This window comes from Hemicordylus capensis, chromosome 2, assembly GCF_027244095.1.
Source record: "Hemicordylus capensis ecotype Gifberg chromosome 2, rHemCap1.1.pri, whole genome shotgun sequence".
NCBI classification, from domain to species: domain Eukaryota; kingdom Metazoa; phylum Chordata; class Lepidosauria; order Squamata; family Cordylidae; genus Hemicordylus; species Hemicordylus capensis.
In genome coordinates, this window is record NC_069658.1 from 182,240,782 (window position 1) to 182,254,974 (window position 14,193).

Below are 14,193 nucleotides of genomic sequence, written 5' to 3' on the forward strand. Positions count from 1 at the left end.
ATTTTTAAAAATGTTGAATTAAGCATTATTTGTTTATTGAGGGAGCTTCTGGATGCTAGTAAGTAAGTAAGTAAGTAAATTTATTATGGTCCTTAGACCAGCTTAAAATTTAAAATAATACATTTATAATTTACAAAATATTCAAATTGCTAATACAAGGTCTGCAAAGTTTGGATGCAACCAAACAAAACTTGACCACATTTATAGAGGTAGATTTAAAATTTGACAGCAAGAAAACCAAGTAAAATTGATCCGTATGGCCAGGATGCTAGTTTGCTCTAGAGATTGTGATGCTTATGTGGGTAACTGGTACAATGACTCAGCATGCTGGACACCCACAAAGCCTCAGCTTGGGTTAATAAATGCTTCCTAGGAGTCTTTTTAAAAGCTGTCAGAGATGGGGAGGCTCTTATTTTGGCAGGGAACACATTCCAAAGCCTCGGGGCAGCAGCAGAGAAAGCCCGTCCTTGAGTAGGCACCAGACAAACTGGAGACAATTGCAAATAGGACCTCTCCAGATGATCTCAATGGGCAGTGGGGTGGATAGCAAATAAGACGTTATCTTAAATGGGTCTCTCCCGATGTCAACCATGCCTATCCCCAATCTCACTGCTGCTTCAGTGCTGCCTGTGAATGAGGAAGAATCGTAGCTCAGTGGGACAATATCTGCTTTGCATGCACAAAAGGTCCAGGTTCACACCCTGGCAGAATCTCCAGATAGGGCTGGAAGATAGGAAACACCCATCTGGAATCATAGAGAGCTGCCTAGCAGTCAGTATAGAAAATAGGCTCATTCACATAACCCAAAATAGTGTCAGCGGAGCTGTCAGTCAGGGTAGAGAAGCCATGCACACTCCCAGTCTGCAGTCATGTGAATTCCAAAAGCGATGGGGGAGGAGGGGAGAGTGATTGTGTGAAAGCTGGGAGCAGGGCCGTAGGGACCGTGGAGCAAGGAGGGGCAATTGTCCTCCAGCTGCCAGGGTCTGGGGGAGCTGCCAAGACTCCGCCTTGCCCTCAGCCAGGGTGTCCCCTTTCCTCCTCACACACTCAGCCAGAGAACAAAGCACTCGCTGGCTGGATGTGCAAGGCACGCCCCTCTCCTCTCCAGCCAGCATTTAACTGGAACATTGGCTATGCTGGGGGAGAAAGCCCAGTCAGCTTTCAATGAAACACTGGCTGGGGAGGGATAGGAGAAGGTCCGAATGGACCCTCTCCCGAGTACTGGCCATGCTCTTGCGTCTGATGTCAGATGCAAGAGGGCAGGGTCAGTGACAAGAATGGGGCCCATCAGTCCTGGCAGAACTTTCCTCCCCAATCAGTGATTCGATGAACCGCTGACTAGGCAAGGGAAGCTCTGCAGGGGCCGATGGGCCCCGTTTTCAACATTAGTCCCGCTCCCTTGCATGACATCGGACATAGGGGGCATGGCTTGGGGCCATGCAGTGGTAAACTCTAGGGGGCAGGGGAGCTGCTGGAGGACTTTGTCCTCCAGCCGCAGACTAGCTCCCTATGCCCCTGGACAGGAGCTAGGTAGGATGGATGTGCCCAACCCACATTCTGTCCCAAGCATTTTACTGAGGGTGGACCCAGCTCCTGGCTCCCACGCGATCATTCTCCCCTCCTCCTACCTTGCTTTCGGGTTCACACAACCATCAGGAGTGTGCCCAGCTCTCCTACCCTGGATGGCTGCTTCGCCATCCCTGTTTCAAGTCATGTGAATGCGCTTAATAATGAGCTAGATGGACCAATGGTCTGGCTTAGCATAAGTTTCCTATGTAACCTATAAATATATGCACTGAACAGCAATGCATGTACAAAACCAGTGAGAGCAGCCCCTCTGTGATGTTACTGTGATAACAGGCATCTCTGCTAGGAAACAGTTCTGTTTTGCATCCTGGTTTGCTGCTTCTGTCACTTTGGAAACTAATGACTGAAACTACATTCAAACACTGGAAAGGAGATACTAGTCTGAGTGGAGACTAGTCAATATGCAAAGTCAATATGCAAAGATGAAAAAGATGTGGAACAGTTACCATCGGAGTCAGTTCAGATGCAATTATTTCAGGAAAGAAAGATCCCCGACCCTTCAAATTCACCTAAGGTGTTCTGTTAGCAGAAATAATTGACCCTCTTTGACATTACAGTACCCCTGCACCCAAAAGCACCACACTCCTTACAAAAGATACAGTGGCCTCCGATCTGAAGTCTGTCATTTTTAACAGAATGCTAAGCAGAGAGCCTCCTTCTGGCTATGAGCAATTTCAGGCAGAGGATATCTTTTTGTAGCTACATCAGGTGAACAGCCCCATCTTCTGCTGGCAAGGCAACATTGCTTCATACATGCTGGATTTTTTCAGACATCTTAAACGAGAATTGACATTCTGTAAAGTGAACTTTTTCAGACATCTTAAACTAATAGTAATGGGAGATTCATGTATGGAACTCACCCTGAAATCTTTGTCTTTCTTGGCCAAACGTAGAGTAATGTGATGTTGGTTGAATGTGTCTGAGTTGCAGAGTCATTATTGATTAACTATTCTATTAAGCAGTTTTTGAAAAACAAGTTTCCTAAAACAGGTTTCTTAAGGGTAAACAAGTTTACTAAGGATTCTATGGTTTCTTTCTTTCTTTCTTAAAGCAGGTGCAATGGGGGGCAATTTGGATCACAGATTGCCAGCGGAGATTGACAGAGGAGGCAACAGGCTTAGTATTACTCTCCTAAAGAAGATATCAAGCAAGGAAATAAATAAAATAAAATAAAATAAAATAAAATAAAATAAAATAATCAACAGGAAAACCAAGGGGAAAGAACAAGCTAAGTTTGTTAGGGCTAGTAATTTGCTAGGGTTTGACTTCTGGCTGGCTGGCAGTGTGAGTGTTTGACAGAGCAAGAGCAGTTAGCCTGAGTGAGGGATTAGTTCCAGGTGAGTGACTCAGCTTGTGGGAGGGCTCCTGAGGTGAGTCAGGTTGCCAGCAGATCTTGAAGACAAGGCTCCGACCAGAGGGACTTTGCGAATAGATATCGAATGAGTTTTGTAGTTTGGTGGGGGTTTGGTGGGAAACTCAGTGGGGAGGCGCACAAGTGGTCCCCCTTCATCACAGAGGAGACACATAGTACGAGGTTAAGGTAAGCACTACCCTACTTGGTTAATTTTCTTGGAGAACAAACCTTAAAACCTTTAACTGAGAACTGCACCCAATACGTAGCTTCAAGTGAACAAGCCCTATATATCCTAAATAGCCAATCAAACCAGTTATGAAAGTAAAAGGCTGGCGGGGAGGGGGTGCTACCCAGTATATTGCACAGTGTTGCATCAAATGACTATCTACCTGAGGAGCAGAAGTCCTGGGTGTGCGCTAGGTGCAAAGAGCTACTGGCCCAAGGCCTATCTAGCCCAGCATCCTGTTTCACACAGTGGCCCACCAGATGCCTCTGGGGAGCCCACAGGCAAGAGCATGCCCCTCTCTCTTGCTGTTGCTCCCCTGCAACTGGTATTGAGAGGCATCTTGCCTATGAGGATGGAGGTTGCCCACAGCCACCATACTAGTATCCAGTGATCGGCCTGTCCTCCATGAATTTGTCTAAGCCTCTTTTAAAGCCATCCAAGCTGGTGACCATCACCACATCCCATGGCAAAGAATTCCATAGATTAATTATGTGCTGTATGAAAAAATACTTCCTCTTCTTGATCCTAAATTTCCTGACCTTCAGTTTCATGGGATGACCCCTGGTTCTAGAGTTTTGAGAGAGGGGGAAAAAATTCTCTCTGTCCATTCTCTTCACTCCATGCATAATTTTATGCACCTTGATCATGTCTCCCCTTAGTCGCCTCTTTTCCAAAATAAAAAGCCCCAAATGTTGTTGTCTAGTCTAATAAGGAAGGTGCTCCAGGCCCTTCATCATCTTGGTTGCCCTCTTCTGCAATTTTTCCAGTTCTACATCATCCTTCTTAAGATAAGGTGACCAAAACTGTACACAGTACTCCAGATATGACCGCACCATAGATTTGGATAAGGGCATAATAATATTAGCATTTTTATTTTCAATTCCCTTCCTAATGATTTCTAGCATGGAATTTGCCTTTTTCACAGCTGCCACACACTGAGTCAACACTTTCAGTGAGCTGTCCACCATGACCCCAAGATCTCTCTCTTGGTCAGTCACTGACAGCTCGGATCCCATCATGGTACATGTGAAGTTGTGGTTTTTTGCCCCAGTATGTATCACTTTACACTTGCTTACATTGAACTGCATTTGCCATTTTGTTGCCCACTCCCCCAATTTGGAGAGATCCTTTTGGAGCTCTTCACAATCTGTTTTAGATTTCACTACCCTAAATAGTTTAGTATCATCTGTACATCTGGCCACTTTTCTGGTCACCCCAACTTCTAGATCATTTATGAACAAGTTAAAGAGCACTGGTCCCAGTACTGATCCCTGGGGGACCCCACGTCCAACTCCATTGTGAAAACTGTCCATTTATTCCTACCCTCTGTTTCCTGTCCTTCAACCAGTTACCAGTCCACACATGAACCTGTCCCCTTATCCCATGACTGCTAAGTTCACTCAGCAGCCTTTGAACAATTTTATCCTTAAGTATGCTTTCCTTCAGTTTACCCGGCACTGATGTTAAGCTAACCAGCCTGTAATTTTCTGGTTACTCCCTGGATCGCTTTTTGAAAATTGGAGTTACATTGGCTACTTTCCAGTCCTCTGGTACAAAGGCTAATTGTAGGGACAAATTACATATTTTTTTGCTAGGAGATTTGAGTTCCTTCAGAACTCCTGAGTGAATGCCATCTGGTGATTTATTAATCTTTAGTTTTTCAAGACAGTTTACATTTTCCCTTGTCATCTCAAATTGGCCATGTTCTTCAGCCTCTAAACGTGAGAAGCTCAATTCTGGAGAGGGTATATGGTCAGTATCCTCCACCGTGAAAACAGATTCAAAGAACTCATTCACTTTCTCTGCAATCTCCTTCTCCTCCTTAATAATCCCTTTCATGCCCTCATCATCTAAGGAGCCGACCGCCTCCCTGGCAGGTTTTCTACTTCTGATATATTTAAAGATGTTTTTGTTATGCACCTTGACACATTCAGATATATGCTCTTCAAACTGTCTGTTTGCATCCCTTATTGTTTCCTTGCATTTCTTTTGCCAGAGTTTATGTTCCTTCCTGTTCTCTTCATTTGGGCAGGACTTCCATTTTCTGAAGGAAGTCGTCTTCCCTTTTGTAGCTTCCCTGGCTCTACTTGTTGGCCATGCTGGTGTCCTCCTGAACTTGGTGGTACCTATCCTCTTTCTTGGTATACATTCCAACTGAAAAGCACTCCATGCCTTTCATGATTCTGGGAGGGAGAGCCGCTTCTGGCCATGCAGTAAATGCAGCGCTGGCCATTTAACTCTTGAATGGGGCTGTGTGGCCCTGTTCAGGAGCTAAACCAGCCCCCCCCCCATGTCTGACTTCAGACACCAGTGGGGGCGTGTTGGGGCTGCGAGGTGACACCCCTGAGGGGCAGCGACCTGGGTTCTTTGAACTTGGTCGCCCAATGGTGGCTAGGCCGCTGGTTCCACCAGGTTTCCATTATGTCCACTATATCTATGTCTTCATTAGTAACCATGAACTCCAGCTCACCCACGTTCGCTTGGAGGCTTCTTGCTATATAGACACCTATACCCCAAGTCCTCCACGGAGCCTCCTCACCTCCCCCTTAGGGCAGCCTCTCATCTTCTTTCTGCACCCAGCTAGTGAACAAAGTGTTCACTGGCTGGGAGGACTTCACCCATCCCCAGCTAGAACTTGATTCACCAGATGGATGCTTTCCCCCTCTCTCCTTCATTCTGAGCAAGGGAGAAAAAGAAAACACCCAGACAACCAACAAAGCCCTTCTTACTTGGGGAGGCTTGTTTTTGTATGTAAACTGTCCAAATTCTGCACCCAGAAATTGCAGGTGCTAGCTAGGCTGAAAATAAATGTTGCAAATCCATGGCATCTGTTTGGAGGTGCATTCTTAACCCAGACTTCTTTGTGTATGGCTTTTCTTGAAGTTATTGCTCACTATTTGAATTTGGTATTTTTTTTACAAAGAGTGGTGTGATTAAAAAGATGGCATGAGCAAATGTAGTGCAACTGAGTAAAACTTATGATCTGAGGACATGAGGGAGAAAGAGGTTGTTCCATTCAGGTCCCAGAAGCTGCTCTATCTCATGAGCAATGGAGCCCTCCATAGACATTTACCTTCTTACTTACCCCCCAATATCCTTATCTCAAAAGTAAACCATTTGCCCTGGCATGCAGTGGCTCCAGTGGGCTTGGAAGGATTCCAGTCAAAGGCGGCCCTTTCATGAGGCGGTGAGGCAGTGGCCTCAGGTGGCAGATTACTGGGGCACCAGCTGAGTGGCATTAGAGAAGCTCTTTGGGACTAATCTGACCTTTGTAAGGAGTACCTCTCCTCAAAGCTCACAAGAAGTGCATGGAGAAAAAAGGCAGCTGCTGGCAACCTTCCCTCCTCCTTGGCTTCTGCACCACTTTCAAAGCTTGCAATGGTTGGTTTTGAAAGGAGGCTGGACCTCACCAGGGGCATCGGGCAAGGCAGCATTTCGTGCCTTGCCTCAGGTGCCACAATACCATGGACCTGCTTAAGCAAGCTCTGCCCCATTTCTCTTCAATGCCTGGGAATATCCTACCACACTCCCTCACTCTGAGTGTGAAGCATTCCCCAACACTGAAGATGATGTGGCGCTTCATGTTCAGTCCTGCAGATATTTGGATTGTAGCTTGCCTGTATTTTTTCTCACATTATTTCCACAACTCAAAGGCCTGGGAACTTATAAAGTTGCCAGATCTGCCTCAAAGAGCAGGTGGGAGAGTAGCGGGTGGGAGATTTATCAAGACAATGGCTCAGAGAAGGGAAAGCCCCACCTTCCCCAGCATTTCACCTTTAAAACACACCACCACCACACAGGACATTAGATCATGGGTCTCCCCACCATCATGTCTAGTTGGGTCTTTAGTGTCTAACCTAGAATGGATCCCAGATTCCTCTCAACATGCAGAAGTTCCAGGCTGCAGGGGCTCCTTGACAGACATATTCATGGTGAAAATGGGTTCTTGAGCATAGAAAGTTTGAAAATTAGTGCCTAGAGCTAAGAAAGACATATCCCTGACCTTCTTAGGTTGCAGATGCTAGAGCAACAGGTGGTGGGAGGAGAGCAGGCCAAGAACAAAGATCTGAAGGAAATGCATAAATGGTGGAAGAAAACTGTAGAGGAGCATAAATCAGAAAACAGCAGCAATTGGTTCCTGCTCAATGTCTATGGCTCCACCCCGGAAGAAAGAGCCAAAATCAAATTGCTGGAGAAGGTGAAGGAAAAGGTGATCCCTCTTCCCTTTGAAGCAAACTCTCTTTTCAGTTCTGGATAAGGGCAACTTCCCCTTGCCCCCCACGTGCACAGATAAGCTGAGTACAAAACACATGTACATCTCATGAAGCAGAGTACACATATACACTATTAACTTCTTGTCCTCTTCAAATCCATAGAAGTGCAGAGAGTTTCTCAAGGGTTAGGGCCTTCTTTACATGAGTTTCAGAACACTGGTTTTTAAGCATTGTGTTGGGACCCACAAGATCTGTACAGAACTATTGACTGGCAATGAGTAGATACATCAGTTGCATCAAAATTTTGTTTCATAGTTTGTAAAATTTACCCAGGGTTGGTTAAATGGTCTTAACTTACTGGTCAGTAGTTTACTGTTTTGCTATCTTATTGTTTTGCTTCATTAATTGTTTCTTGTGTATGTTGTGTTTGCTGGTCGATGACTGTAATAAAGATTTCTTCTTCATCAGCCTGTATGGCTACAAATTCTGTTTTTGTTCCCTTAATGGCATCCATCCCAACTTCAAGCATGCAGTCCAGAAGTTCATTTTGAATAGCTATGGATGTACCTTTGAACACAGTTGCTGTTTTCAAGTGTTGTTTCATCATAGTAGCTAGACTGGCTACCAAATCTACTAATCCCCAAAGGTAAAAGGTAAAGTATGTCAACTCCTGGCAACCACAGAACCCCGTGGTTGTCTTTGAATACAGGAGAGGTTTACCATTGCCATCTCCCGCATAGTGTGAGATGATGCCTTTCAGCACCTTCCTATATTGCTGCTGCCCAATATAGGTTTTTCCCATAGTATGGGAAACATACCAGTGGAGATTCAAACCAGCAACCTCTGGCTTGCTAGTCAAGTCATTTCCCCACTGCGCCATTAGATGGCTAATCCACAAAATACACCTGGATTTGAGGAGGTCTCTGCTTCATCATGCTCCCTTAAAGCAAGTTCAAAAACGCCACAGAATTTTCTGCACTCAGTTAGTTGGGACAAGATGTGGTGGTTCTTATCTACCTCTTGGTTATGTTTAATTTCAGTATGATAGGCATTATTCATCTGCTGTTCAATGGCCCCCAAACTATCAATTGTATTGCACTGTCTAGGTGACTTGTACTTTACTCATATCAATCTAATCTGGATGCTTCAGTCAGTCACCCCTATTTGTGTCCAGTTTCATTTCCAAAAAGACAGGAAAAGTAAAGTGGGGGAGGAAAGGATTTTTAATCGGGCAGCCACATAGCCACTTTGTTTTGGAGTACCATGTGTTTGAGAATCTATGTGTGCGTCCAGTCTCTTTTTGTGTGATCCGTAGATCAGGCTGGTGAGGTCCCAATGATTCGTCATGCAGCTTTCCTGGTAGGTCAGTCTTGGAAATGGGTTTATCTGGAATTGATGAACAGTATTTGTAGCTTTTCCTCCCCTAAAGAAAGCACACCTGTTTTGTCCATCACTACCTAGCTTAATAATAAAAATATGACTCTGGAGGTGAGTGTGTTTAGAGGTTTGGATTGGTTCATAGCCCCAAATATGTAGTTTACAGTGTGTACTGAACTCTCCACCAGTAGTTTCTACAGATTTTTTAAAGGGGGCAGTGGGGTGGGGGGATTATCAGGTGAAAGCTATTCTGATGCCTCCTTGCCCCCTCAAGTCCATTTCAAGTGGCAAATGTTGTGCTGAAGTGCACCACTGAATTGCTTTCTCATATTTCCCCTAAATGCTTCCCTCTAAAAATATGATGTTTGTGGCATACAGGAAAGTACTGTGTAAGGAGAAAAGTTCAACCCAGCATTCTTCATGGCACATTATATTTCTATGTGCAGGGGGAAGCTACTGCTTGTATTTGTATTGAAGATGTGCAGGGAAGAATGTTCAAACATAGAACCCTATCCCAGGCTGAAATCATGAAAGCCAGTAAAAGCTAATCTGTCCCCAACCCTTCCGCAACTCAATAACCTTTTGTTATTGCTGCCAACTTACACAAACACTTCTAGTTCTAAGGAAGTAGAATCTATCCCATTAATATAGCTACTACTACTACTACAATACACACACATGTACAAGATTCAGTCCCTGGCATACATCTCCAGGGCATTTTCCAGATTACACACTGCAACATACTCACACCATATCCTCTAAGTGCCCCTCCATATTGCCTGTGTTTCCACATCGGTGTTGCTACGTTGTCAGCAGAATGCGTTCACATTTCCCATGCCTTGATTCGAATTTTAATGATGCGTTTTTGCCCTACAAAATTGTAAATGCACTGCAGGAAAGTAACTACATTTTTCCGTTGTAGGAAGCCTTGCCCCTCATTTTATTCGTTGTAGCGTTTTACAGTGTGAACAGTTCTTTGCCCCCACCCCTGCTTGTTTCCTCCATCCTTTCGCCTCAGAGATAGAAACAGGCAGGGAGAAATCTTGGCTTTCCCCTCCTTTCCACCCACAGATCCCAAACCCCACACCTCCCTCCTCTTCCACTTGCTTACAAAATAACTGGAGCTTCTCAACACAGAAGGGGAGGGAGGAGATCAGAGACATATTATTATTTCTTGTTTACACAGTCAGACGGGTCTTATTGACTGGTTTGTTTTATCCAGACATCGAGTCCTTCCCAAGGACCTGGGATGCCAGAATTTTATTGTCAATGGTTATAGATATCGTCGCAGAATATAGGCTGTTCCCAGTAAAGCTGCTTTTTGTAATTGGCTGATGGTGATTTCTGTGGCCCCTATGGTGTTGAGGTGCTCTTCAAGGTCTTTTGGAACTGCACCCAGGGCGCCAATTACAACTGGGATTATTTTGGTCTTCTTCTGCCACAGCCTTTCAATTTCAATTTGTAGATCTTTGTATTTGGTGATTTTTTAATATTTCTTTTTCTTCTATTCTGCTATCCCCTGGTATTGCTATGTCGATTATTTTGACTTGTTTTTCTTTCTTCGCAACTACAGTGATATCTGGTGTATTGTGTGGCAGATGTTTCTCTGTTTGTAGTTGGAAGTCCCATAATATTTTTACATCTTCATTTTCTTCAGCTTTTTCAATTTTATGGTCCCACCAATTCTTGGCTAAAGGTAGCTTGTATTTTTTGCAGATGTTCCAGTGTATCATCCCTGCTACCTCGTCATGCCTTTGTTTGTAGTCAGTCTGTGCGATCTTTTTACAACAGCTGATCAGGTGGTCCACTGTTTCATCTGCTTCTTTACAAAGGCGGCACTTGCAGTTTGTTGTGGATTTTTCGACTTTTGCTCTTATTGCATGTGTTCTTAGTGCCTGTTCTTGTGCAGCCAGTATTAAACCCTCTGTTTCTTTCTTCAAGTTGCCATTCTTAAGCCATTGCCAGGTCTTGGTGATGTCTGATTTTCCACTTATATTGTGTAAATATTGACCATGCAGGGGCTTATTTCTCCATTTTTCTGCTCGGTTCTTGACTTGTTCTTTCTTGTAGGCCTGTTTTGTTTCATTGGTGTTGAATAGTTTCGCGTTCTTGACCATTTGAAGTGCATCTTCTTCACTGTCCCTTATATATTCTTCAAGGCCTCTTTTCTCCTCCTCTACTGTTTGATGGACTTGCAGCATTCCTCTTCCACCTGAGCTGCGAGGGAGGTATAGCCTATCAAGATCACTGCGGGGGTGCAGAGCATGAGGTGCAGAGCATATAATAATAAATTTATTATTATTATTATTATTATTATTATTATTATTATTATTATTATTATTATTATTATTTCCACTGGGATTCTTTTATGCATTCCCCTTTTAATTTGCTATTTTGGCCAGAGACTCATATTAGTGCAGCTGAGCAGATTTCTGAATCCAACCCTTTCTCGTGCACTTTTTACTGAAAGGCTGGGAAGTACACCTGTCTGAAACCTTGGTGAGTTGCTGCCAGTCAGTGTAGATAATACTGAGCTAGATGGATGAATGGTCTGACTTAGTAGAAGGCAGCTTCCTCCAGTAAGGATCCACAATTCCCTTACTGGCAGGTCCATTCAAGGACACACACACACCAATTTAGCATGGTTTAGAGGATATAAACATGGATTAGACAAATTCATAAAGAGAGCCATGATGGCTATAATGTGAATCATCCAGGCTCAGGGGCAGTGTAACTTTGAATACCACTAGGTGTGGTCAAGAGGTTATTCAAATTCTCAGACAACTGAACAAATACAATTTCCTCACAAACAATTAGATTAGGATTGTCAGGACCTGAAGTTGGGACTGTGAGATTAGTGTTTAAAATATATAGATGTTAAAATAAACAACAGGTTTGTTTACCTCTGATTTGTTTTAGACCCTTTATTTATTGATTATGCTCAGGCGCGGAGCCTGACCGCCGGCAGCCTGTGTGGGGCGGCGGCCCCGCTGACCCCACCCCCTGAATCTGACGTCAGACGTGGGGGCATGGTCAGGTTCCCAAACAGAGCCTTAAGGCTCCGTTCAGGAGTTGGAGTTCAACTCCCGAAGGGGCCATGTGCCCCCTTCAGGAGCTACACTAAGGCTGGCGCTGCTAAGGTTGCCTTAGCAGGGAAGAGACGCTCCTGGCTGCGCAGATTTAGTTTAGCTCCCGCAGGGGTTATGCAGCCCCCGCTTGGGAGTTAAACCAGCACCCCTGCGTCTGATTGGGCGCGGCCCAGGTTCTTTGAACCCGTTGGCCCAATAGTGGCTCTGCCCCTGATTATGCTGCTACCACCAAATTAAATCCTAACTTGGGTTTCTAACACTAACTTTGATATTGTGCCTGAGTGGTAGAAGTAAGTAGACACAGTTGAAACAGTTTCAAAGTTCCAAACCAAAGAAAATAACTTCATTCTTGTACAATAGCTTCAGTGGTTTCTGATTCACTATACAGTTGTTCCTCGCCAACCACGAGGGTTCCATTCCTGGAAACCCTTGCAACTGACGAATTTGTGGTTGACAAGGCATTGAAATGAATGGGAAACGGGGTTAGGTGAAGCACGAGTGCCAGTGCTTAAAATCCACTAAAAAATGTTTTACAATCCCCCCTGACCCTGGAAGTGACCCCGGAAATTGGCACCAACCCCCCGCCCCAAATCACATCTGACCCCTGTAAATGACCCCCTGATCCTCATTGACCCCATGACCCTGGAAATTGTCCAGAAAAGGCTGGGATTTTTTTTTTAATTGCGCCAATCGCAAATACTCAAGTCACAGTTGGCAAGGGGGTGACAGTTTGCCAGTCGCAGATACTCAAATCCGTGATTGGCAAACCTGCAGTTGGCGATGGACAACTGTAATCTAGGTTCAAACATGGTATCTGAAACAAAGTAACAACCTTAGAACTGGCAAGACTATACACCAACTTTTATATTTTGAACTTGTATTCAATCTCAGGTACTTATATAAGATTGTGACAGTACATCAACAAAGGCTTTACTTTTAAGTTTAGAAATAACAAGCTTCTTAAGACTTTCAACACTTTTGCTGGGATACATCCTCCCTGGCTCTATATCCTGTGTAATCAACCATACATACCCAGCATTTACATTTGATAGTCAAGCTTGCTCTACAGAGATCTTGTCTGGTGTAAAACCTACCCACCCTCAGTCCTGCCCTAGAGGTGGCAACTTGGCAGCTAATATTAGGAATTGCAGTCTGCAAAAAGATAGATCAAATGTTCTACATCTGACCCCTTAAGTTTACCTATCAACAGTGTTTTTCCCCTAATCACCTCATAAATAGGGCAATAAAGAACATAGTGGATGATGTCCTTCACTTGAAAGAGAAGCAAAGGAAAAACCAAAATAAAGCCAGGATTAATTTACTGGTCAATGACCGAAATAAAATATACCCACCTACCAGGATTAGCAGTGATTAAGGTCACACAGAAGTCTGTTTAACTGATTTAATGCAATTAAAATTTTAATATAATTTCTTCCTTTTTTTTCTTGGGAGGGCTGGCCTCATTTGGCCCTAAAGAGGAGCTTCCACTGCCCAAGATTCTACCACTTTTCTCCTGTCAGTTTCAAATCTTGGCTTCAAGTGGGCAGAGAAAGTCAGCAGAATCTTGGGTGCAAAGGTCTGGAACCACTGGTTGGTGAGTTTGCATGACATGCCTGCCAGGAATTGACTTGGCAGTGATTGTGTGAAGACGGGCACTCAGTATAAGACAGCTTCATTCCTTTCTAACCGGTTATATATCAGCAAGAAGACCCACTACTGTCCCAATGGGATTTATTTCCATACAACTCAGGGTTTGCTATGGCAAATCTTGCAGATCATGCTGGGTTGCCAGGTCCCAACGGAGCTTCTTACTTACCAAACAGTGTACGTAGAATTGCAGCCTCCCTCCCTTAAGCATAAATTTTACAAGCCTATCAAATGGGGCAAAAGTCTTCTACATAGCACTTCCCAGGGACGACCAGGCTAGGCTAGCATTTTGAATCGACTCAGAGCTTCTGAGCTTGTAGAGGAGTCGGACTCCCGGTCGAGGGGAGCTAAATGGAACTCCCACGTTCAGAAGCAGTATACCACTGAAGACTAGGTGCTGCAGAAAAGTATCAAGGATAGGTTGGTTGCCTTGCCTTCATGCCCGGGTGAGCTAGTCGCTGTGGAAGGGAAAACGCTGAACTACATGGATCTTGGTCTGACCCAGTAAGGCAATTCTTATGTGATTGTGAAGTCCCCAACACTGCGCACAGGTGTAGTACCATTGCTACACTCACCTACCTCTATCTCTCCATCTGTTCCGGCTTGTTTCGCAGTTTCCCCCCTAATTAAAAAAAATGGTACGCTCCATTGGTATGGCCCCGCCTTGGGAGCCTCCCCCCACCAGTTGGTACGCCTCCA

The 14,193-nt window shown here is 44.5% G+C and overlaps 1 long non-coding RNA gene across 1 annotated transcript; it reads right to left on the reverse strand.

Moving 5' to 3' along the window:
• Positions 1-8,586: 8,586 nt before the first annotated feature.
• Positions 8,587-14,172, reverse strand: LOC128344462 (uncharacterized). Its single transcript, XR_008315867.1, has 2 exons — positions 14,074-14,172; positions 8,587-11,005 (listed from the first exon to the last, which is right to left on the reverse strand). It is a non-coding gene; the product is annotated as an uncharacterized LOC128344462 (long non-coding RNA).
• Between the last annotated feature and the right edge of the window lie 21 nt (positions 14,173-14,193).